Consider the following 17582-nt stretch of genomic DNA (forward strand, 5'->3'; position numbering starts at 1 on the left):
CTCCCTGCACTTTAAAGCCCTCGCCTGCTTTTTCTTCTTTGCACAGAAGTCGCGCTCGGGCTGCCCGCGCGCTCGCAGCAGGAACCAGGCTCCAGGCGCTGGCGCCGGGGCCGCGGGAGGAGACGACTTCGCTCCCTGCGGCGGGCGCGGCCCGGGGCGCCCCGGCCTCCTCGGCCCCGGAGAGCGGCGGCGGCGCAGGCGGCCCTCCCTGGCGCGGTAGGCAGAGCCGGGCACGGGCACCGGGTGGGTGGGGGGTCCGGGCGGGGTGGGCGCGGGCATGGCGGCGGTCGGGGACTGAGTGGTGGGCGCGGGGCTGGGCGCTGGGGACCTGGTGGCTGAGGGTCCCGCGGGGAACCCCCCTCTCGCCACAGGTCCCGGGGGGGGGGGCCGGGGCGCCGCCCAGCGCCGCTGCCGCTGCGGACGCCTGCGGGTCGCGGCGGCCCCGGATCCCACCTGCGGGGGCGAGACAGGGCGGTGGTCCCCGGCGGCCGCGGCCACCGTCGCGCCGGGGGTCGAGGCTCAGCTACCGCAGACCCGGGGAGGGGACCCAGACGCGCAGCGGCCCCCGCCGACTTCCAGGTGCCGGGACGCCCCGAGGGGGGGGCCTCTTGCGACCGCGACTGTCCCCGCGGTGGAGGCGGGGGCGCTGACCTGCCCCTCCCACACGGGGGCAGCGCGACCCCGCTCCGCGAAGTTAGTTTCGCTTTTCCCGCCAGTCGGGACCCGGCTCTGCAGCGCGGCCCTTACTGGCCCCCTCGGGGCTCCCCCCGCCCTGTCCTCCGCGCCTCCCCCGGGGAGCCCGCCGGGCGACACCCCGGGCGGCGCCGCCCTCTCCGCCGTCCCGGAGCCGCCGCAGCTTCTCCCGGCAACCAAGGGGGAGCCAAGGGGGAGCCGAGTGTTGTGTCAGCAAATCGATTAAAACAGAAAAACCAGAGCAGTCTGGGTGGGTCGGTGGAACCGCGGGATGGCTCAGTCTGCGCGCCCCGGGTGTGTGCGGACCTGGTAGTTGTCCTGTTCAAGTTCAAGGCAAAGGTTCCTGGAATGTTAACTGGCCCCTGGCGCCGTGGCTTGCCCTGATGGGAGGCTACAAGAGTGTGTGTGTGTGTGTGTGTGTGTGTGTGTGTGTGTGTGTGTGTGGTGTGTGCCTGAGAGCGTGTCTGTGTGCAAGAGGTCTGGTGACAGTGTGAATGTGTGTCTCTGAGCCTGCCTGTGTGGGTGTGTCTGAGGGTGTGTCCGTGTGAGATTAAGTGTGTGTCTGCACTGTGCTTCTGGGTCTGTGTGTGTCTCTGAATGTTTCTGCATGTCTGTGGGTGAGTTAGGGCATGTGTCTCTGCGTGTGTGCCTGGGGTGAGTGTGAGTGTGTCGGTGCGGGGTGAGGGTGTGCATGCCCCCCATGGTAACCTGGCAGTGGGGCTGCTGGTTACTGAGGGCTGGTTACTTGACTTCCCTTGCTTGGTTCTCAAAAGTGGGCTGTGCGGGGACCGGGCGCAGGGACACCCTGCCGGTGGTGCTGGCTCGGGAGGACCCAGGCAGGCTCCTTCTCCCTCCCTCTCTTTTTCTCCGAAAATGAGCCTCACGGTTTGGGGGTGAGTTGGCAGGGGCTGCTTCCTGAGTGAGTAATATTTAATGAAACACTCCAGCCTGGAGCATCAGAAACTGGTCATGAGCTGAGTTTTAACAGGTGGCCATGGTAAAACAACGCCATCCTCCGGTGACTCCAGTTTGGTGTCTTTGGCAGAATTCTCTCCCGGGGTAGGACAGCTGGGGAGGGGGCCCAGAACTTCATCCCCGGTTATTGAGGACAGCAAGCAAGGAAGGCGGCGGGGGGGGGGGGGGGCGCTCCTCCCTTCTGTGTCCCATCCCTATCTGATACTGCCCCTCTGGGTGGTGGAAAGTGCTAGATTAAGCATGAGAGGCATAGACAGGCATCCGCCGCCCCCCCCCCCCCCACTCCCACCCTGCTAAGGAATCATGGAGCTGGGGAAGCCCTGTCTTACTTGCAGGGCATCTGCGTAGGCCAGCCTTTCCCTTCCCAGCAGAGGTCCAGAGAGGGTGGCTGGCTTACGCAAACAGCAGACCCAGGGCTGTGGACGGTCTCCAGACCCCTGGCTGTGGCTGCCGGTTACTGCCTCCCGTGCTGAGGTCACGGGCCAGGCACCTCGCAGCTGCCCAGCTGTCAGGTGATGGGCCCGATTAGATCATTTTAAGCACTTCTCGTTCTCTTACTGCTTTTTCTTTTGCAGACAGGGCTTTGCCCAGTAAAGAGAGGGAAAGACAGAAAGAGAGAGAGAGAGTGTGCGTGCGTGTGTTTGCAGATGGGGAGGTGTGGGGTGGCCTAATGCAATAACTTCACAAATCCTTTTCTTTCCCAGCCTGGCTACCACCAGGGAAGCAAGAAGAGTAAAAGCCATGGCCCATGGACTGCAGTGGTTCCAACAGTCACGAGCAGGGGCAGATCTGGCTTCAGGGAGGTCGGGGCCGCGGGGCGATTGGTGCGGGCTGCGGGGCTCCTAGGAAGGAGTGGTCCTGCCAGGGGCCCTGGGTGATGTCACTCTGTTGCTGGGTGAGGCTGCCTTCCTTGGGCTGCTCCAGCAAGGCTAAAACCACCCTTCAGTGGGCTCCTGGGGCTGCCCTCTAAAACTCTGTGGACCCCTGGGCAATCGGCATAGATGTTCAATTTCTCCACTGGGGCCTGGGAATGGGCTGGGGGTCCAGCCGGTGGAGGCCAGCGCTGCCCCTGCTCACTAAGGGCGATGCGGTGCTCTCTGTGCTCTCCTCGCTGCGCCTGGTCCCTTCTTGGACCTTCCCTCTCCTCGGGGGAGCAGAGACTTGCCTGCCGATACATTTGCACATTCAGCGAAACCTCCGACTCTACGGCGTTCAGAGTTTTGTCCAGAAATTCCACACCGGTTCCTTTCAAGAAACATAATGCTTTGCCTTTTCCCAGTTATCTGATAGAGGGAGTTCCTCCTGATCTAAGAGTAAAAGTCTAGCTCATAGACAGGTGCCGGGCATGTGCTACTAAGTGCTTTACAGGCGGGATGTTATTGGAGGTGATGATGATGTTGATGATGATGATGGCAGTGATAAGAAATGGCTTTGTAGAATGTGCTAGCACTAGGCTGTGATCTGAGTCCTTGACGCATTAACCCTGTGCTTTTCCTAAGAACCCAGGGCAGCGAGCTGGTTTTCCTGGGGTTGGAATGGCCACATGACTTGGCCAAAGTCTTGCCGCTACTGGCTGGTGGAACAACACTCTAACACTAATTTTCGTGCGTAAGCTTTTACTCAGCACAGCATGCCACCGCCATCACCTTAGCCTTTTCTCCAAGAAGCGTGGGCTATTTTTTTTTGTAAATTTTAATGTTTATTTATTTTTGAGAGATAGAGAGACAGAGCGTGAGTGGGGGAGGAGCAGAGCGAGAGGGAGACACAGAATCTGAAGCAGGCTCCAGGCTGTGAGCCGTCAGCACAGAGCCCGACGCGGGGCTCGAACCCACCAACCGTGAGATCACGACCTGAGCCGAAGTCGGATGCTTAACCGACCGAGCCACATAGGCGCCCCTGCTATTTTTTTTAATGAAAACTTTTTATTATGATGGAAAATTTCCAACACCTACCAAAGTTGGGAGAAGAGTATAAGGTGCCCTCACCAGCTTCAAGGGTCAGCACATACACACGCCCACACTCACACACGTGTGCACGCATCCACACGCACGTCTACATACACGTGTGCACACTCAGGCTGGACCATTCTGAAGCAAACCTCAGGTCATCTGTAAGTAGTTCCTAAGCGTGTAAGGGGAAATATCAAGTCTCATAGAGGTGGAGTGTGATTCCCTGGGGGCAAGTCGGGGGAAGTGTATTCCTCCCGACTTGGAGTTGAGGGTCCCTCCTGGCTGTGGCAAGGTGAGGACGGCTCACTGGGGGATCCGTCTTGTTGTCCCCCAACCCCAGAGTTTTGGGGAAAGCCTCTTGCTTGTTTTGTGTTTTAAAAATCCTGTTCAGGGGCGCCTGGGTGGCGCAGTCGGTTAAGCGTCCGACTTCAGCCAGGTCACGATCTCGCGGTCCGTGAGTTCGAGCCCCACGTCGGGCTCTGGGCTGATGGCTCAGAGCCTGGAGCCTGTTTCCAATTCTGTGTCTCCCTCTCTCTCTGCCCCTCGCCCGTTCATGCTGTCTCTCTCTGTCCCAAAAATAAATAAACGTTGAAAAAAAAAATTAAAAAAAAAAAATCCTGTTCATTGCTCAACATGACAAATGAATCAGTCCGCTGGCCATCGGACAAACCACATCAGCTCCCCTGGGCCTCCCGTGGAGATAGGGAGGAGACCCTGAAAGACTCAGCCCTGCTTTGCCCACCCCCCCCCGCCCCAGCCCCGATGGAGGCTGGGCCTTGTGCAGGCACGGGCGTTCGAGATCGCACCTGGGTAGCAGGGGACGTGGGAGTCATTTGTCAACAAACATGGCACCCGGCCCAATCTTAAACCCAACCTTGACCATCTTGAAGTCACTGTGCGGGTGACGGACAGGCGGAGAAGGGTGGGGGCACCTGCCACCCTCGGGGTGCCTCTGGGAAAACAAGGGAGGCGCCGGGTGATCTGGGCCCAAGACTCCGGGCATGTGACACGTAAATGCCACACGGAGGAGAAATCCAGGGTCTACCTGGTGACAAGGTCCTGACAGCTGTGCCAGCTGTGAACGGCCCTTGTCAGACAGGCTGCTTGTGGCCACACAGCTGCTGGCTGTTTGGGGGCCTGTGATTATTCAAAATGCTTCCTTGTGTCTGTGCATCTGTTTCCTGCTGGTTGGGACGGAGGCTGGCGGTGTTTTCAAGGTGAAATCCACAGGTTTGAGAGCTGTTTGGACATGCCGATGTCTGTCAGCCTCCTCGCTAGTTTGGGGGGTCACAGTGGGTGGTGACCCCATAGCGAGGGCTGGGGGCCAGGGGCGTGGAGGTACCTCGCACCTGTCCCAGATAGAAATGGCCTATGGATGTGTCGGGACGGCAGCTAGGCCTGGGGCTCTTGTGGGAGGCCTGGGCTGAAGTAGAAACTTTGGAACCTTCTTTTCCAAGGGGTTACTAGAAGAGATCCTGGCATGAGCCGAGGCATGCCTGGGGTAGAACCCTCGTTCTGGCATTTTCTTCTAGAAACAGGGTCCCCGGGCCCCTGGCTGCCTCCATTCTGCCTCCGTCTCTGCGGGTTTGACTCCCAGCGCTCCCTCAGTTAGGCGGGGTCCTGCGGATTGTCCTTCTCTGACTGGCTGGTCTCCTCAGCCTGATGTTGTCGGGGGTCGTCCGTGTTGTAGCCTGCGTCAGAACGTCCTTCTTTTTCAAAACGGAATAATCCTCCATTGTATGGATCTGCCTCATTTTGCTTATCCGTCCATCGGTGTCAGTACAGGGTGGGGGCCGCAGAGCCGGACGAGGGGCTCGAATCCACAAACCGTGAGATCGTGACCTGACCTGAGACCGAGGGTCCGATGTGTAACCGACCGACCAAACCACCCAGGTGCCCCCCGCTTGTAAAAGTGTCCCTCCCAGAGGGACACTTGCTCACGGGGTGTTCCCGTGGCGGGAGGCCTGCCTCCACCTTCCACCCAGAGACCCAGCCAGACACACGCTCACCCTCTCGAGGCACCGCGGGCAGCTGGCAGTTGTCCCGCTGGACAGCCTGGGTGGGGGGTGGGGTGGGCAGGGCCAGGCCACACGGGGTCTCGCTCACCGCTCTGTCCCCAGCGCTCAGCGCACACAGTAGGCGTCTCCTAGGTACCTGTTGGACGGGTGAGTGCGGGCAGGGCTGGCGGTTCAGTGGTTCCCAGCAGGGCTTGGAGAGACCTAATCTGGGCTCAGGGGCGGCCCAGACCCCGGCTTTCCCTCAGAGCGTCGGCCACCCTGACTGTGCGGTGTGACAGCCGCCTCGTGGGGTGGCTGTGAGGTTTCAGGGCGGTGACGTGCATCAGCACTGGCCGCAGTGCACAGCCCTGACATCCTGAGGGGCTGGTGGCTTCACTCCCCACGGACTCACCCATCACCCGCCCCCTGACTGCCCAGAATGTCCCCCGTGACCCTGTGGGAGGTCCAGAAGTCCAAAACAAGCCGTCTGAGCTATTTTGGACTTCTTGTCATTCATTCTTTCACGCAAACATTTCTCAGCCCCTACATGTGTGGCCAGTCTACTGGGCAGAGGATCCGAAGGAAGGGGGGGGGCGGGCCTCACTCTCAGAGACCTGTCTGTCTAGTGGGGGAGACCGGCCTGTCTCCCCTGATGACCTTACCTGGGCGTCGCGGAGAGGGTGACAAGGAGAGGGCAGGGGGAGGCGGGTGGGCACCCCAGGTGCAGGAGGCGAGCACGGGCTGGCCTGTGGCTGGGGTAGGGCTGAGTGAGGCCGAGAGGCCACAGGACGCCGGGAGGGCCCTGTGGGGAGAGGGGCCCGGGCGCGGGATGCTTCTTGAACGTGACTTGGGCTCCTCAAGGCGGTGGCTGAGGGCCTGGACGAAACGGAGGAGGAAGGGCCCGCAGAGAAGTCAGGTTGAAGGGCTGGTCTCAGAACTTCAGGCCCGGTGCTGGGCTCGGTGACCGCTGGAGGCTGGCGGGAGGCTGGCGGTCCCGGTGGGCCCTCTGATGCCCCGTGTGCGTATAGTTAGTCCTCATGCCGTCGGTGAGGCCTGTAGGGCGGTGCAGCCCCATTTTACAGACGGGAAGACAGACGTTCAGGGCCACTGGGGCCTGAGGGGAGGAGCTGGGAGCCCAGCTCCCAGGCTCCCGGGTCTACACCCTCACCCGCCAAGCTCTGCCATGAAGAGGGGGAGCGGCGGAAGTGAGTGGCCAGAGGGGCCAGGCTGGAAGACTGGATGTCACCGTGGCCTGAGAAATTGACATAGGGGGTCACAGAGTGACAGAAGGGACCCCGGGTTTGTGGGGATATGATGGCACCCGCAGCAGAAATGGGATTGGCGGCTCATTGGAGAGCCCTTAGCTGCAGGAGGCCCCTTAATATGCTCTGCGATACTGACTGCTTTTTTTTTTAATTGAGGTGAATTCCATACAACCTAAAACGAAGCATTCTTAGTTCTCAACATTTTTTTTCTTTTTTAAAACATGCTTATTTATTTATCTTGAGAGAGAGAGAGAGAGAGAGAGAGAGAGAATCCCAAGCAGGTTCCACACTGTCAGCCCAGAGCCCGACGTGGGGCTCGAACCCAGGAACCGTGAGGTCACGATCTGAGCCGAAATCAAGAATCAGACTGTTAACCGACAGAGCCCCCCCACCAGGCACCCCACGTTCCCACCATTTTCATCACCCAAAGGGAAACCCCATAGCCGATGGCTATCCCCCCGCCCGTCCCCTCCCCCAGCCCCTGGCAGCCAGCAGTCTGCCTTCGTCCGTCTCTCTGGATCTGTGTATTCTGGACATTTCCTATAAATGGAATCATCGACTCTGGGACCTTTTGTGTCTGGCTTCTGGCTAATTACGTTTGGCGTGGAAAGTTCAGTGTTTCCTGAATGGAAGCTGCGTTTCCCTTCCTGGCTCACGTGGGGGCCGCTTGAAGGTGGGGGTGGTTCTGTTCAGACAGCTCGTCTAAAACGTTCACCTAGAACTCTAAACACCTGCCTTCCTCTCCGCATCCATTGCCGCCCAAGACCCAGCCACCGCCCTCCTGCTCCCAGCCATCCTTTTCATTGTGTTAAACTTTTTCCAGCGATCTTTTAATTTTTTTTAATGTTTATTTATTTTTGAGACAGAGAGAGACAGAGCATGAATGGGGGAGGGTCAGAGAGAGAGGGAGACACAGAATCTGAAACAGGCTTCAGGCTCTGAGCCATCAGCCCAGAGCCCGACGCGGGGCTCGAACTCACGGACCGCGAGATCGTGACCTGGCTGAAGTCGGACGCTTAACCGACTGCGCCACCCAGGCGCCCCCAGTGATCTTTTTAAAACGAACACCCGGCGACGTCCACTCCCTTCTCAAAGCCCATCAACAGGGACATTGCTCTTAGGGAAAGTTCTCCAGATCCGTGATGTGGCCTTCAGGGCATGACCTGGCCTCCAGCTCACTTTGTGCAGCCATCCCCCACCTCGCTTAGCGATGCCACGCGTGCGGGCCAGCTCTGGGGCTGGGGGGCCAGTATCTCACAGAGCTTTTTCTCCCCCACCCCCCCAGGCCACCTGGGGCTGGTGGCTGTTTCCAGAATGGATCACTGACAATATAATTTGGTGCCACTTTCAAATCCTGCCGGCCCGTCTGCCACCAGAGACGCAGCTCTCGTGAGTCACGCTTTCTCCTTCCCTCCCAATGGTGGCTGAGACCTGACCATCGGGCCCCAAGGGGATGGACTGTCTCTGTCTCGTTTGAGCTAGGACCCAGAGCTCTGGAGCAGGGATGCCCTGACGGGCGCACCGTTTGCTCTGTGGCCACCCTTGGCTGGGTCACCGGCACTCCAGCGGCGGGCCCTGGCTCGGGACAAGACCTGACCTGTCACCGCCTCGGGGAACATTGGCTCTTCCGTCATTGGAGCCCCTGACAGCTTCTTCCCCGCCTTTTCCCTCCCAGCCTCCGGCCAGCATTTCGGGGAGGTCGTGTCTGCTCCTGTTCTGATCGAAGTACGATCTTCCAGAAACGGTGTTAACCTTTATCAGATGGCTGCTGTGTGTCAGGCCTGAGGCCCCTGCTGCTATAGACCGAGTTCTAATTCTTCAAACAGCCCTAGGGATTAGGTATGACCTCCCCCTCAACAGAGGAGCAAAGTGAGCTTCAGAGGTGTTTTCTAAGTTGCTGGAGGGGACACGGCTGCGTGGGTGACATACAGCTGGCCTGTGTTCTTTCTGCTCTGGTGAACACGCTGACATCGTGTAGCACTTCCTGTCGCCAGGCGTGACGCTGGAGTCGTGCGAAGCGGCCCGAAGCCCTCAAGCGTCTGTGACGGAGCAGGTAGAGATGACAGGTGACAGGCGTGTGCAGGAAACACTGGCCAACCTGCCGGGGGTGCTGGCTGGGCACAGAGAGCTTCGTGTGACTGTGCAGGAGCACTGTTCTAGGCTGGGGCGGGGGGGGGTGGTGGGGTTCGTGGTAGGGGGCAGGGAGGTAGAGTGACCCCAAGGAGGAGGGGCTGGCCATTAGGAGGAGGACCACGGGAAGCTGCTGTGTAGCAGGGAGGCCCCGGATGCCAGGCCCAGGGGTGGGTAGGAGGTACCCTGGGCCTTCCCCACCCCAGTCACCCCAAAAGCTATTCCTAAGAAGGACGGATAAACTAGAAATGTTTGTCTCCATCCGCCTCTGCCTCCTTCATTGAACACTCTGGCCAGGTCCTCATAGGAGCCCCAGTCAAGGCCCTGGTCCCTTTGCCTGGACGCTCTGGGGACTCTCCCGGCAGACCATTAACCATCAGCAGTTTGGCTGCAGGTCTGGCCAAGGCTGGAGTTTTTGGCTGGCGTGGTGCTGCACCGTGGCCTGGACCTCTCCTGGGGCAGGGCAGTGGGGAGGCTCCGTGAGGCTTCTGCACCTGCCGGGGCTCCCTTCGGGCCGCCTAGGAAATGGGCCGTGGTGGAGGGATCTGTCTGCTAGGCTGATCCCAGGGGGCCTCATGCGGCCCTGACATAAAACACAGGATGCAGAGGACAGCAGTTTTGGGGCAGGGGGAGCTGGGGGGAGCGTGCCAAGGTCTTGGGGCACCGACATGGCTTTCTGGGGGACGAGCCCCTGGACAGATCGGGAGGACCTGGGAATCAGAACCTCCTTGTTTAACTACTCTGAGGACGGGGGGCGGGTGCAGGGGGAGACGTGTGAGGGTGTTTGCTTGTCTGAGGGTCTTGGCGGTTTGGAGATTTTGAGAAGCCCTAATGAGAAAGGTCACCTTGCATTTGTGAAGCTTGGAAGAATCACCCTAAGGGGCAACACCAGTGTGAAATGTGTTTAATTATGCATACATTATATCTAAATCTCAGGGTCCCTTGAAACAAACTTCATCTTCTTTGGAGAAATGTGATGTTCAAAACAATAGGGATTTCCCCGCTCTCCTGGTTCTACCCTATCGGGCCACATTTGGGACCCCAGGGTCCCAGCAAGCCTGCCTTCCTCACCACCGTGTCACCCTCGGGGGTGTCTAGACAGCTCGGGATGAGGTTTTCTTTTTTTTAATTCCTTCGTCATTCAGCCAATACGCACTGAATGCCGGTGCTGTTTCGCTGTCACGGTGCCTCCCCTGAGGGAGATGCCCGGACAGCACCGACCCAGGGGCCATGTCTGAGCTGAGGGCTGCACCAAGGCCGGGTCCCCCCATCCCCCACGGTGTCTCCCCACTCCTGAGGTTTTGCTTCCGTGTCAGCGTTTACGTGCGTTATTTTCATGGAAAATTTGGGGCACGTGCAGGAGCCGAGGCTGGTGTCGTGAGCCCCCCATCTCCGTGACCCGGTGCCACGTGACTGCTGTTCGTGCGTCTTGTTCATGTGCACGGGACACGCTGCTTTCTGGAGAGGTCCCGCTTTCCAGGGGATAACCTCAAAGTCCCAGAAAGGGCCGGATGGGGATCTTGTGGCTTTGGACACCACATCCCCCGGCTGCTGGTTTCCCTCAGAGCCTCGGGCCGTGCCAGAGTGGGGAGACGGTCATTGGAACCAGAACAGGCCGACTTTGATCTTTTTTTTTTGTTGTTTTGTTTTGAGGGGTGTAGGGTTCTGTGCAAGACTTAGCTTTGGGGGAAATTGTTTGAACTGCTGAAAATAAGCTTAGAGGCCACTGTCCTAGAAGCAGACTGGAAGTGGTCTTCTGTCACTCCCTCCGCCACCACCCCCCACCCCCCGCTCCCTGGCCCGACTGCCCTTTCCCCAGAACATTTTGGTGAACCGGCAGGAGCAGATAAAGGTCAAGGTCAGGGGCCAGGCACGATGGTTCTGCCTGAATTGCTGGGTATCGGGCACGAGACGTGGCTTGATCCGCCACCTTTTGGGTATTAGGGATGTGACCTCTGTTTTCTTTCTGTGAAGGTGGGTTTGGAGCATCCCTGGGGAACCAGATAACGTAGCTGTGTTTGGGCAAAGTAGAAAAATGGAGTTGGCTTTCCCTCCTTCAGCCAGAGAAGAAGCCAGCACGGAGATACAGGAGCCCTTGTGATGACCCAAGTTTCTGCCTTGGTGTAATTGTTCTCCTTGAATTTTTAAAAAGACAAAAGCAGGGAGAACCCGGCTTTCCTGGGTATTAGAGCGGGATGCTGTCTCTTCAAGGCTCAGAGTATATACAGCAGGACTTAATGCAGGATTCGATCCGAGCAGTCTTGCTGAGATGTAATCCACATGCCATGCAGCTCACCCATCGTGAACGTCCGCTTTTTTTTTTTTTAATTTTTTTTTAACGTTTATTTATTTTTGAGACAGAGAGAGACACAGCAGGAACGGGGGAGGGGCAGAGAGAGGGGGAGACACAGAATCGGAAACAGGCTCCAGGCTCCGAGCCATCAGCCCAGAGCCCGACGCGGGGCTTGAACTCGCAGACCGCGAGATCGTGACCTGAGCTGAAGTCGGATGCTCAACCGACTGAGCCACCCAGGCGCCCCAACGTCCGCTTTTTAAAAAATGTTTCTTTGTTTATTTTGAGAGAGAGTGTGTGCGCACGTGCACGTGAGAGCCAGGGGAGGGCAGAGAGAGACTTCCAAGCAGGCTCCTCGCTGACAGCGCCGAACTCGACCTCACGGACGACATGGGACTCCGTCTCACGAACGGTGAGATCATGACCTGAGCCGAAATCAGGAGTCAGATGCGCGACCGACCGAGCCCCACAGGCGCCCCTGTAAATGTCCACTTTGATGATTTGTAGTGACCGTACAGTCGGGCAGCCAGCAGCCCCCATCCTGGGATTCATGACCGCTCCCCGCGTCAGGGGCTCTGCAGGCGGGAGCCAGGGTACGAGGATTGCGGTTCTGAGCCCCGTGCGTGCCGGCACCCGTGTAGGAAGTACAGTCACAGAGGTTTCTTGGGTAAGCAGCTCGTGAGCTGCGTTTTATGAGAATTGGGCAGTCTTGTGCCTCGTCGCTGCACTGACACGGCACGATCCTGGCAAGCACCTGCTGACGGCCGCCTGGGTAGAATCTGGGGCTCTGCGGAGGATGTGAGGGGGAGGTGAGCCACAACAGTGTGTGCCGGTTGTCCAAGGCTGGGTGCAAGGCTGTGCGTGTCCCCAGTGGACTGTGCCCACTGACCAACTTTGCCTCCTGGGTTTAGACCAGTTTGCTAAATATTTATTGAGCACTTACTATGTGCCAGGCACCATGCTTGGCACTTTGCGCGCCTTAACTTATTCACTGCTCCCAAGAGTTCTGCTGAGCGGTGTTGGTTATGCCCATTTTACAGATGGGGAAACCGAGGCACGAAAAAGTCAAATAACTTGCCTGGGGTCACACAGCCAAGAAGTCAGGCTGGATGCGGCCCCAGCCTGGGCTCCACGAGGCCTCTGAGCACGTGGAGGCTCCTGATCTGGTGGGATGGGGCGTGGGTCCAAAGGCAGCAGTCATTAGACTGCCACGTGGTGTTAAGGTATGTGACATGGGCGTGCCTGGGGTGCTCCCAGGGGGATGAGAACTTTCTGGAGGAGAGAAGCCTTAGCCAGGTGAAGGGGAGGGTGCAGGAGGGGCTCCCAGGTGGGGGAGGCGCCAGAAGACAGACTGGGTGAGAACTGGTTCGCGTCAGCCTGTCCCTCCTGTGTCTCGCTGGCCAGCCCTTAGCAGGTGCTCCGTGGAGACCGAACGAAGACGGCCGTTGGAGAGCCAAGAAAGCAGAGATCCTGAAGCTTGTGTTTTTGCCTTTAGGAGTGACCAAAACAACTCGAAAATGCCCTCAGATGCTCACTTGACATTTTCAACGTCTCTGCTGGGCTGAGAGTAGATCCGGCTGTGTCCGCCGAACCCTACCTCCCCTGCCCCCTCCAATCAACAAAACGGGTGGCCCGCCGGGAGAGCTGGGGCTGGGGGGGCTTCCGGTCCTGCAAACAGCCGTCCCGGAACCCTCCAGAAGGGCCTGCTCAGCAGGCTGCCCACCTTCTGCACGTCCAGGGGGCGAGATCCCAAGAGGGAGGCCCTCTTGGTTCACAAGCCAAAGGAGAGGGAAGAAATCAGGGGAATGAGGGCAGGGCCCCGGGCACCTGCTTCTGTTCTTTGTCTAGTAAATCGCGTAAAGAAGTTCGGAAAATTACTATCTCATCCCCGAGTTGCCCTCGGCCAGACTGGGGTGTAGTTCTTCTTACATCGTCTTGTTTTTCTCCAAGAAAAATCAGCCCGCAGCATCGGACTTTAATTACCTTCCCTAGGGACAGTTCCTGTGGATATTTCTAGTGACAAGTGGCTGAGGTCACGCTCCTACATAAAATTAGGGTTTTAAACTGGGTCACAAACTCAGATACTCCCAGGGGCGAGGAACGAGGCCCTAGGAAGCACCCAGTGGAAGGCGATGCGGGGCGGGGGGGGGGGGGGCTGTGGCAAAATAGGGTGCGTGCGTCCTGGGTTAGGGAGTGGCCTCTTGCCCAGTGCCCTGGAGTGTCCATTTCTTTCCCCCCTAACAAAAGCCAGAAATCCAGTGTTGTTTTTTTTTAATGTAGGCAAATAACTTAGGTTTTTTTTTTTTTAAGTTTATTTCTTTATTGAGAGAGGGAGAGAGAGCAGGGGAGGGGCGGGGGGGGCGTGGTGGGGACAGAGGATCCCAAGCAGGCTCCACGCTGTCAGCACAGAGCCTGATGCGGGACTCGAACCCAGGAACTGTGGGATCACGACTGAGCCAAAATCAAGAGTCAGCTGCTCTAATGACTGAGCCACCCAGGCACCCCTGGGTGTTTTGTTTTGTTTAAAGAAACAACACAGAATAAAATGTCTGAGGCCTCCCTGTACAGTGGAGAAGGCAAGGCCAAGGAGCCGTGGGTCGCGGAGCCTGGGGCTCAGGGCTCCGGGACTAGACTCGTCCCCCTGGCCTGGCCCCTCTCCCCACCCCCCCACCCCCCCCCGCCCTGCATCCACCTCCTGGGCGAGGCAGCAGGGCTGGAAACCGACTCCGCAAATTCCACTGCAGCCAGAGGGACAGAACCCAGAGGGACAGAGCCCTAGAACAGTCCACCCACTGTCGCTCCCTGACGGAAGGCGCCCCTACCTGCTCAAGAGTCCGCATGTGTCGCTGCCTGTTTGGTGCCAGACGCAAGGGACTGCACACAGACTGGGTGATCCTGACAGGTTCCGTTGCCCCCATTTTACGGATGAGGAAACTGAGACCCGCAGAGGTTCACCTGACTAGATGGGGCGGGATGTGGATGCGAGTCTGATCCCTGAGCCAGGGCTCATAGAAACCATCAGGTCTCACAAAGTCGGGACCGGGACACAGCCAGAAAAGTGCGTTTCACCCTCGACCTGGCGCGAACGGACTAGCCCTCGCGTTCAGCCGCTCCCAGGGCGTCACCTGCAGGTTGGGGGACGTGGCGTGCACGAGGGGCCCCCCGGTCCCCTCCTGGATGGGAACCTCGAGAGCACGGGCGGCCCCACCTCCACCGCGGAGGGGACTGCTCCGCCGTTCGCAAGGTTGCTGACTAATTCTCTTTGCAAACGGTTCAGTTTCACATGCTTGAGTTTCCAGTAACTGCGTGGGTGGATTTGTTTCATTTAAGGGGAAAACAAAACAAAACAAAACATGGAGGGGGTTTTCTTTCCCAAGAAGAAGACTCACCAATTCTGGGTTGAAGTGTGTGCGGCTCTGGGCACCGTGGTGCGGTCCCTGCGGCCAGCGGGCCCCTTGGCAGGCGGACGCCGAGGTGGAAATCGCTTAGTCATGAACGAGCAGGGAGCAGGTGCGGGAGGTCAGAGAGGTGCGGCGGCCCTGTGCTCTCCCCACTCAGCCCTGCAGACAGGGGAGTGGGAGGTGGAATAGGACTGGCGGGGGAGGGGACAGCCGGCCTCTCCCGCCCTGGGGCTCCCTGCACCTCCCTCCCAGGGGTCTGGCCTGGGAAGTGGACACTCCCCAGCTGGACCGGCCTCTGCTTCAGGTGAGTGGGAGCTGGTGATGTGCCCAGGCGCGCTGGGGTGAGAGGGGTCCCCAGGGGACTGAGCAGGGGTGTGTATGGGTGTGGGCGGGTGTGGGTGTGCACGGGCTGGACCAGATAACATTAGCGTGCTGGTTTAGCGTGAGCCCTGGCCCAGCAGGGCAGACTTTCCTGTCGGCCTTGGGCAGGATCCTGGGGCCTCAGCTGTGCCGGGCGTGACTCTCCTTTAGCTGCTGGCTGGTGAGGAGGTGCAGGCTGTGTGGGCAAAGGGCTGACTGATGGAGGGGCACCTGGGGGGGGCTCGGGGAAGTCGCCCCTTACCAAGCGATCGGGGACTCTGGGTCTCTTGGAGCCCCTAGGCATCCCGCCGCCCTGGGGGCACGAAGACATCCCTATATGACATCTTTGGTTCACGGGCTCCTTCTCTGGAGGAAGCCACGTTGGGAAACCGTGTTTAGTCTGGGTGTCGGGGCTGGAGCAGTTAGGAGCCCGGCCTGGGAGTCAGGTGGAGGTGGCTGGAGTCTTGCTGTGGTACTTCCTGCCTCTGCGCTCTGGGCCTCAGTTTCCCATCTGTGAAATGGGGTTGTAAAAGGACCCCATGGATGGAGTGAGTTGATATGGGTTAACTTCCGGATACTGCCCTTCCCATAACTGGGATCCAAGGCCTGAGATGGGATGGGGGGGGGGGGCCTTACTTTCGATGTGCCTTCCTGCTCCCAGGAAACGTGGCTTGGATTTTTATCATCTTTAGTCCTGGCCTTTGAGAACTTGCCTTGTGTGCTCTTTGGAAGGGAGGAGGGCAAATGTATGGAAAACTCCCAAACAATATCATGTTAGGCAGAGGGTAATAAAGGCAATGAGAGGTGAGCAGAGTTCTGGAGTACTAAGATGGGGCTCAGAGTTAACTCTCAGCAGGCGAGTCCAGGAAGGCTTCCTGGAGGAGGTGATGTTGAAACTGAACCTTAGAACGTGTAAGGACTGGAGAGAGAGAGAAGGAAGGAAGAAGGGAAGAGATCTGTCACTGGTGGAAGAGGCCGTCCGTATACAAAACCACCAGGAGGGCAGATGGCACCCAGTGTGTCGTAAGCCCTTAATAGATAGCCTCAAAATCAACGATTCTGGGATTTTTAGTTGAGGTATCTGAGAACTTATTTTTATAGTTCTGTTCTATTTTTATAGATGTGGCTCAAAGAGGCCAAGTAATTTGTCTGGGATCCAGGTTGGAAGCCAGAATCGAAACTCCTTGCCTTCCCAGGGCAAGGGGTGGAGGGGTAGAGGGTGTGTGTGTGTGTGTGTGTGTGTGTGTGTGCACACGAGATGGAGATCTTCAGGTCACCGTGTGGGAAAAGACAGTTTCAAAGCCATATGCAACTGATTTCCTGTGTCGAGGGGACCAATTTTTTTTTTTGAGCCCCTGAAGTTCACAGGCTTCGTGCATGGGTGCTTTTAATTCTTCCCTGACCCTCCTCCCTTTTAATTCACCCCACGTGTTTGCCACAGGCCCGTGTGTGCCAGGCGCTGTCCCCTGTGTCCTGGCCGCGGAGCGGAGCATGCGGACGGGAAACAAGGACACAGGCCAAGGCCTAAGGGGAGTCCCGACCCTGTGTACTTGCCCTTGTTGGGTTTTTAAGCCCGTGCTATTCTGGAACTTCCCAGTGCCCCGGGCCTGCCCTGGAGAGCCCAGGCCGGGTGAGACGGTCTGACTCGGGCGTCCCACGGGAGCCAGGGGAAGCGGGGTGGACGGTCTCGGCCCCTGACAGCCAGGTGGGGACCACAGGAAGCCGCTGCACTCACTCCCTTTCCGGGCAGGTTCTGGGAATCTGCGGCACGGGGAGGGATGGTGTTTCCTGTGGTCTGGTGAGGGAGGGGCTGTGCGCCTGGGCTGACAGCGGGTAAGGGGTGAGGCTGGGCGTGGGCACCCGGGGGCCGTGCAGAGCAGTGGCTTAGTCGCCTCCACTCCGGTCCCTCCCAGCCCGCGCTGCCTGAAGCGTAGGCGGCACCTCCAGGCTGCCGTGGGGACAGGAGGCGGGACGGAGGGCAGAGTCCTGCACCTGTGGCCCACGCTGAGCTCCTGCCCTGTTCCTCGGTGCCGGGGCCCCACCCTTCCGACCTCCGCTCTCAGGCTCCCCGCGTCCGGGGAAGACCTTCTGAGTTTCAAATTCTGGCTTCTGACCTGGACCCCAGACAGATCGGCTTTCTAGAGCCTCAGTTTCCACATCTGTAAAAACGGGCACCAGACTCACCTTGCAGAATCGCCCCAAAGACTACACGGAGATAGTGTGGCCGCTGCCTCCAGGGCTGAGAACCGTTCCCCTGCGCGTCCAGCGGTTGGGGTGGCTCACCCAGCTCGGTGCCTTTGCCAGGCTCTGGACGCAGCCAGGCGGGTCAGGCCTCCGGCCGTGAGGATTGGCCATCCCCGGTCACTTGAGCTGGCGTTACAACACAGTGTGACCGGTGCAGGGAAAGCCAACAGGAGGGACCCCTGGCCCAGGACCCCCGCCTTGGGGAGGGCTGTCCTGAAGCAAGCTCCAATGAGCAGGTAGGGACCAGAGAGGTGGGAGCCGAGGGGCGGCGCGAG

The 17582-nt window shown here is 58.9% G+C and overlaps 1 protein-coding gene across 3 annotated transcripts in view; it reads left to right on the top strand.

The window, feature by feature from the left end:
* The window catches only part of SPSB1 (splA/ryanodine receptor domain and SOCS box containing 1), a 79370-nt gene that overhangs the window by 12550 nt on the left and 49238 nt on the right, over nucleotides 1-17582 (top strand). The window contains exon 1 of one of the 3 annotated variants that reach the window (XM_040460585.1): nucleotides 38-216. The exons of 1 other annotated variant lie outside the window; for it this stretch is intronic. The gene's annotated coding sequence lies outside the window, so the exon portion shown is untranslated. Of the gene's footprint in view, nucleotides 1-37; nucleotides 217-14930; nucleotides 15008-17582 lie in introns of those variants that run through there. One more of the 3 variants, XM_040460592.1, reaches the window with a different exon arrangement.

Source organism: Herpailurus yagouaroundi, unplaced genomic scaffold (assembly GCF_014898765.1).
Source record: "Herpailurus yagouaroundi ecotype Mexico unplaced genomic scaffold, PumYag 77, whole genome shotgun sequence".
NCBI classification, from domain to species: Eukaryota; Metazoa; Chordata; class Mammalia; order Carnivora; family Felidae; genus Herpailurus; species Herpailurus yagouaroundi.